At 41.5% G+C, this 8,156-nt stretch overlaps 1 non-coding gene across 1 annotated transcript; it reads left to right on the top strand.

Moving 5' to 3' along the window:
• The first annotated feature begins 348 nt into the window (after nt 1-348).
• Nucleotides 349-455, top strand: LOC145110463 (small nucleolar RNA R71). Its single transcript, XR_013709840.1, has one exon. It is a non-coding gene; the product is annotated as a small nucleolar RNA R71 (small nucleolar RNA).
• Nucleotides 456-8,156: the final 7,701 nt, after the last annotated feature.

Genomic DNA, 8,156 nt, shown 5'->3' with positions numbered 1-8,156 from the left:
CGATTCCCATTCTCGTCCAAATCACAGTCTCTAGTGAGATGAGGCCCTCTACAATTCTCGCAACCAACCCTTATAGCATGGATGGATTGGTCCATCTTAGTCATTCTTCGATCCAAACCCTCTAGTTTAGCCATCATTGTTGCCATGTTATCATTAACTGAGTTCACCGCCCCTCGAGTCAAGTCATTTCTTTGGTTGTGATATTCTCTAGAGTGCTTAGAGAATTCTTCAATTAGAGCCTTTATTATTGGAGATGGTTTCTTTGTGAGTGGTCCTTGCGAATCAAGGAGTTGCCTAGTTGTCACATTCACTCCATCGTAGAAAATGGAGACTTCTTGTTGGCTGTTTAAATCATGATGTGGGCAGTTCCTTAGTAAGCCTTTGTACCTTTCCTACTCCTCATATAGTGACTCTCTAGCTTGTTGCTCAAAATTAGCTATGGCTTTCTTTAGTTTGGCTATCTTTGAGGGAGGGAAAAATTGATCAATGAAGTCTTCTTTCATCTTGGCCCATGTGGTAATTGATCCTGGAGGGAGTGATTTGAGCCAATCTTTCGCGGCCCCCTTAAATGTGACTGGTAGCATACGTAGTAGGACAGTGTCGCGGGCCACATTAGGGACATTGAAGTAGTCGGCTATTGTAACGCCCGGGTTTCGGGGCTAAGCATTTTTTAGACGATGTAATAGTCTAGGTCAACTATTGTAACTCTTTTGATGTAATAAAAATGAAATATTTGAGTATTTTGTGAATTATGTGAATTTATGTGTTTATTATTTAATTATAAATGTATAATTAATAAAGAATAAAAATAAGCGTCAAAATGAAATGTTAGATAAACCCGATATCTATGAAGGATGTGGTAGTGGTCGTGAGGAGGTTTCCGAATATATAAAGAATGCCAAAATCCGAGTTATAACGAAGAAGTTATGACCCGACGAAGTTTCACGACGGAACCAACACGATACCGGGAAGCGTAAATAGTGAATTTACGATAAAGCGAGTTTTAGCCTTAGCGATCTAAACGAAAGTCGTAGAGTTCGTTAAACCGAAAGCGCCCATAAAAAGAACGCCCAAATCTGACTTCGTATGAGGAAGTTATGATTTTTCTAAGTTTCAGCTTAGCGGTATACAGCCCGAATACTCGATTTGAGATCGAGCGGTTTTTAGCCGACACAACCTAAACGAGAATTGAAGATCTCGTTAATAGTAATGCAACGGTAAAAAGACAGACGAAAACGGACGTCGGATGAAGAAGTTATGAATTTTTAACGGACTAATCCTGTCCCGTCCTGTTAAAAATATAACTGTTAAAATAAATTCAAAATTAGCCGACGGAGTCTAAACGAAAGTTGTAGATTACGTTCCCGCCTACGCGTGGATATAAAGAACGTCGAAAACGGAGTTCATATGAAGAAGATATGAATTTCCAAAGTTTTTAAAATAATTAATATTTATTTTTAATTATCTGTTTATTATTTGTTCGACCGGACGAATCTCCTTTACACCGGAGAAAAGGAAAAGGAGCTGACATCTAATCGAGTACTGCTAGGTGACGTATGCAGTGACGTCGTGTACGCCCAGCGTACTTTGAGATTACGCCCAGCGTACTGAGTACGCCCAGCGTAATCGGGGTTTCCAGCGACTATAAATAGAGACCGAGATCAGCCATTTTCCTTACCAATATTCATTCTTTCTCTCTAGATTTTGCCTTGGTTTACGTGCCAATAATATCCCGAAGCCCCGATATTATTCCCGAGCCCCGAAGCAAGTTTTGAAGCCCCGAAGATCCCGAGAAGTGCAACTCTCGAGCCGAAGCTCTGCTCGTGAGAAGCTCGGTTTTTGTGAAGATCTTCCAGGACTACCGAGGAATACTACTTCTACAAGTCGTAGTGATGTCCGGTTATCTTCTGATCAAGTGAGTGTGTAGTTACTTTCTTCTAACGCATATTATGAAGTATTTATTATAAAATATATGTGATGTGTATATTTGGTTGTTATATGTGTGAATGTATATTCACTTTCTTCTATCTCATATATATGATATATTATCTATGAAATATGTGTTATATGTGTGTGCCTTATCTGTTATGTGGAATATATATTAAATGAACATGCTTTACAGGTTTTAAAACTATGCATAAAAATATATATTTTTATTTACTAATATGTTGGGTAGAACATGGGTAGATAGTTGATGTGTGATAAACAGATGAGAGGCCTCGATGTTGTTGTTGATCTAGTCATCTAGCGGAGTATGGATGACGACCACGGACTCTTCTAGGCAGTCCAGTGGAACACTAGCAGGCTCATAACCTGTAGGTGTTGTGAACGACGTGTTCACCGGTGTACTCTACTCCCCCACATGGTTGCCTTTAGGACATCTATTGTTGAGGAAACCCCTTAGCAGTAATGTCCGTCCCGATGAACTTTCCTAGATTAGGTCCCTTTAGATAGATGTTATTTTAGGGACGTAAAGTGAGGATAACGGGAATGGGTAATCGGGTTATTGTTGGTTGGTAAAAATTAAATATAATTATTTATTGTGGGTTGAAAACCCTATATGCTCACCAGGCTCCCAAGCCTGACCCACTCAGTTTATTTGTATTACAGGAAGTGGCGCAAGGGCATAAGATGGATGAATCATCAAGTTGTTTTGTTTATGAGCCTTTATATGAATTCAACTGTTGAATTGCTTGTAATATTTGTTTATGCTTTTGGTCTGTTTATCGGAACATGATATCCCGAATATTGTTATAAAATGATTATGCATCTTTGATAAAATGCTTTGATAAACTTTATTTTATCATATTTTGTTTTGGGACAAATTCCGCAACTCTTTTGAATAAAAGAAAAAGATTTACTCTGAAAATATTTTTAAAAGCATAAATAAAACCGGTCTTTTCTGGCCGAGATTTTGGGGATGTCACAGTTGGTATCAGAGCATTAGTTTAAGCGAACTAGGAATTTGTAGGATTTCTAGACTTAAACGTAGAATGCTAAGCGATGATTGTGAGGTGTGAGCACTAGCTTATTTTAGGAATTGTGCCTAAAATGCTTTTATGTGCTAAATGATTTATGCCTTATATGCTGTTATTTGTTCGGATCTATGGTCTGTTGCCGACCGGATCTGGAAACCTTATGTGTTTAGGATTCTAAACGTACGACTACGATATTAGAACTAACATGTAAATGTTTCGGAGAGATAAGGATGATTTAAACATCTATCTTGAATAAAGATCTAAATTCACCTTATTCGGGGTATAGATCAAAATGGCAAGAACCCGCAGTGGAGCTGGAAACGCAAACGAAAACAGGAATCGACCACCTGTAATTGAGCAAATACCTGTTGTAGCTGCAGCACCTGAGCCAGTAACGATGGCTGGTGTACAATTGATGATTCAGGCGATGTTGGATAATCAGATGGAAGAAACTAGACGTCTGCTTCGACAAAATCGTGAAGAACTTTCAATCCAAGTTGAAGAGCCCGAAGTGAATGGAGGGCCATCGGAAGGTGGAAACTTCAGTGGTACTGTTGGTCAAGCCAACCCACTAATAGTTAGGCAAAACCACCAGGATGGAGGAAATGACGGACGTGGATGCAAATACAAAGATTTCATGGCATCCAAGCCACCGAGTCTATCTGGAAGCCCGACGCCGGTGCAAATTATGGATTGGATCTCCGAAATGGAGACAATGTTTGAAAGTTGCGAATGCAGCAACAGGCAAAAGACCGCTCTTGCTATCCCGTTGTTGAAATCTAGCGTGTTGAGTTGGTGGAAGCTGTTAGCTGACTCTATGCCCAAGGGAGAAGCGAGTAAATTGTCTTGGGAAGATTTTGTGGAACAACTGAAACTGCAATACTGCTCAGAGCAGGACCTACTGGAAATCAATAACGAGTTTCAGAATTTGAAGAAGGGAAAGATGAGCGGTGCTGAATACGCTGCAAGTTTCACGGAGAAAATGAAGCTTATCCCATACCTAGTTCCAACAGAACTCTCAAAGGTCAATAAGTTTGCCTTTGGACTACCAGCGGACTATGGTCCAATGGTTAAGCAAGCAACCACGTTGAAAGCCGCCATCTGGGCTGCCAGAAATGTTGAGACCCAGATCAGGGAGAAAGGTCTGGAAAGGTCAGAGGTTGGTGAGAAGAGGAAGTTTGACGGACCCTCGGGGTCCAGCAAAAAGGGTAAATTCTCAAAGTCTAGTTCGAAAGGAGGTGGAGGAGGCGAAATGAAGTGGTGTGACAAGTGCAAGAAGAAGCACTCTGGGAAGTGCGACGGAGGGGTCACTTGTTTCAAGTGTGGGAAGCCTGGGCACTATGCCAATGAATGCACATTCACTAAGAAGGTCTGTTATGAGTGCAACGAGGAGGGGCACATTTCGAGGGACTGTCCGAAGAAGAAGGAAGCAGGAAGACCCAACATTCCACCAAAGCCGAAGGCTAGAGCCTTCCAGATGACACTGGAAGCTGCTAAGGAAGAAGCTGATGTTGCTTCAGGTACCTTTCTCGTAAACAAAATGCATGCCCAAATTTTATTTGATTCTGGAGCCAACTACTCCTTTATTTCGCATGAATTTGGTAGAAAGCTAGCTTTGCCTGTCGATAGACTAGATAATGCCTTATTAGTCGAAGTTGCTAGTGGCAAGTTTGTACCTGTTAGCCATCGTATGAAAAACATCTTAATTGGTTTGAACGGGAATAAGTTTCACGAGGAATTATTGCCTATCGAACTTAACGGTTTCGACATCGTGTTGGGAATGGATTGGCTTAGCACCAATGATGCGGAAATATTGTGCAAAAAGAAGATCGTAAAAGTAAACCCGCCTGGGAAAGAGTCGTTTATGGTGTATGGGGACAAACGCAGGGTAAATTCTAGAATCATTTCTCTAATGAAAGCCAGAAAATGTTTGACCAAGGGATGTACATCATATTTAGCATTCGTGATCGATGCTAAGAAGGAAAAGAAGGTGATACAGAGCATTCCTGTCGTGTGTGATTATCCGGAAGTATTTCCCGAAGATCTTCCCGGATTACCGCCTAATCGACAAGTAGAATTCCGTATTGACTTGTTACCAGGAACGACACCAATAGCAAAAGCACCTTACCGATTAGCACCGACGGAGATGAAGGAGCTGATGATGCAACTTCAGGAGTTATTGGACAAAGGTTTCATTAGACCTAGTTCATCACCCTGGGGAGCTCCGGTGTTATTCGTGAAAAAGAAAGATGGAAGTATGAGAATGTGTATTGATTACAGAGAGCTGAACAAGGCAACAATAAAGAATAGATATCTGTTGCCAAGGATTGATGACCTGTTCGATCAACTGCAAGGTTCAAGTTATTTCTCAAAGATCGATCTTAGGTCAGGATATCATCAACTGAAGGTGAGAGATCAGGATATTGAGAAGACTGCGTTCAGAACGAGATATGGACACTACGAGTTCTTGGTTATGTTGTTTGGACTAACTAATGCTCCAGCAGCATTCATGGATCTGATGAACAGGGTTTGTAAACCATTCCTCGATAAATCCGTGATAGTGTTCATAGATGACATTCTCATCTACTCGAAAAGCCAAGAAGAGCATGGTAGACACTTGCGGGAAGTGTTAGAAGTCTTGAAGAAGGAGAAGCTGTATGCTAAATTCTCCAAATGTGATTTTTGGATTCGAGAAGTCCAATTCTTGGGTCACGTGGTCAACCAAGAAGGGATAATGGTCGATCCAGCAAAGATTGAAGCGGTAATGAAGTGGGAACAACCAAAAAGTCCCACGGAGATCCGAAGCTTTTTGGGATTAGCCGGATATTACCGAAGGTTTATCCAAGGATTTTCTTTAATCGCTAGTCCATTAACAGCGTTAACCCACAAAGGAGCTACCTATGCTTGGAGTGATAAGCATAAAGAAGCATTAGAGAAGCTAAAGAAGAAACTATGCGAGGCACCGATACTTTCTCTACCCAATGGAGTTGAAGACTTCGCTGTTTATAGTGATGCGTCTGGTGTTGGGTTGGGTTGTGTTTTGACCCAAAGAGAAAAGGTGATCGTATATGCGTCTCGACAGTTGAAGGAACATGAAAAGAACTACCCGACTCATGACTTGGAGTTGGCGGCGGTAGTTTTCGCTCTAAAAATATGGAGGCATTACCTCTATGGCACGAAGTGCAAACTTTTCACCGATCATAAGAGTCTCCAATATCTCTTTAATCAGAAAGAATTGAACATGAGGCAACGACGCTGGCTAGAATTACTCAAGGACTATGACTGTGAGATACTTTACCACCCCGGTAAAGCAAACGTTGTCGCTGATGCTCTCAGTCGAAAAGTCAACCTTGAAAGAAAAAGGCCAAGAGCGTTGAGAATAGAAGTTGTCTCGACCATTGTGGAAAGTATCAGGGAAGCTCAAGAAGAAGCTTCAGAGAAGAGTGACCGAAAAGAAGAACGTTTGGGAAAAACATTAGTGTTTGGTATAAACAGTCAAGGACTAAAGGTATTCCAAGATCGGATTTGGGTACCTAAGACTGGAGGAATAAGAGATCTTCTGATGGAAGAAGCTCACAAGACCATGTACTCGATTCATCCCGGTAGCACTAAAATGTATAGGGACCTAAAACCCTACTACTGGTGGCCGACGATGAAGCTCGACGTTGCGAAATATGTGGCCGAGTGTGTAACTTGTGCAAGAGTTAAGGCACAACATCAGAAACCATATGGGAGTTTAGAACCCTTACCTGTACCCATGGGTAAATGGGAAGACATCACCATGGATTTTGTGACTAAACTACCCAGGACGAAGAACGGTCACGACATGATTTGGGTGGTCGTGGATCGTTTCACAAAGAGTGCACACTTCATAGCTGCTAATGAAAGGTGGTCTATGGATAAGCTTGCAAATGCTTACGTGAAGGAAATTGTGAGACTTCACGGTGTTCCTCTAACAATTGTATCGGATCGTGATAGTCGTTTCACGTCAAGGTTTTGGAGAAGTCTACAAGAGGAATTGGGTACGAAGTTATGTCTGAGTACAGCTTACCATCCGCAGACTGATGGTCAGAGTGAAAGAACGATTCAAACGCTTGAAGATATGTTGAGAGCATGTACCCTCGAGTTCCAAGGTAACTGGGATGAGCACTTACCTTTGGTAGAATTTTCCTACAACAACAGTTTCCACTCGAGCATCAAGATGGCACCTTATCAAGCTTTGTATGGACAAAAGTGTCGTACGCCTTCTTGTTGGCTTGAGGCTGGCGAAAAGCAGTTTATGGGCCCCGAGATAGTCCATGAGACTGCTGAGAAGCTGAAGGTGATCAGGGAAAGGATGTTAGCAGCTCAGGATCGTCAGAAGAGCTATGCTGACAAGAAAAGACGACCGATGACCTTCGAAGTTGGGGATTCCGTTTTGCTTAAAGTCTCACCGTGGAAAGGACTTATACGATTCGGGAAACGAGGAAAGCTGAGTCCAAGGTTTATTGGACCGTTCAAAGTTCTTCAGAAGATTGGGAACCAAGCTTACAAGCTGGAATTGCCCGAAGAACTCGATGGAATTCATAACACCTTCCATGTATGTTATCTGAGGAAATTCACGGGAGAAGTTCCCGACATAATTCCGATCTCGGAGTTAAGAATGGATGAGAATAAGAGGCTAATCGAAGAGCCCGAGGCAATTGTTGACCGTAAGATTAAGAAGTTACGACGCAAGATGGTCGACTTAGTGCTAGTCCGATGGAAACATTCGAATGGGCCGAATCTCACTTGGGAAACAGAGGATGACATGATGAGTCGCTATCCGCATCTGTTTGCTGACGCATGATTCCGGGACGGAATCATCCTAAGGGGGAGAGAATTGTAACGCCCGGGTTTCGGGGCTAAGCATTTTTTAGACGATGTAATAGTCTAGGTCAACTATTGTAACTCTTTTGATGTAATAAAAATGAAATATTTGAGTATTTTGTGAATTATGTGAATTTATGTGTTTATTATTTAATTATAAATGTATAATTAATAAAGAATAAAAATAAGCGTCAAAATGAAATGTTAGATAAACCCGATATCTATGAAGGATGTGGTAGTGGTCGTGACGAGCTTTCCGAATATATAAAGAATGCCAAAATCCGAGTTATAACGAAGAAGTTATGACCCGACGAAGTTTCACGACGGAAC

Source organism: Lactuca virosa, chromosome 4 (assembly GCF_052849685.1).
Source record: "Lactuca virosa cultivar CGN04683 chromosome 4, Lactuca_virosa_CGN04683_v6, whole genome shotgun sequence".
Classification (NCBI taxonomy): domain Eukaryota; kingdom Viridiplantae; phylum Streptophyta; class Magnoliopsida; order Asterales; family Asteraceae; genus Lactuca; species Lactuca virosa.
This window is presented reverse-complemented; position numbering and strand designations above follow the sequence as displayed.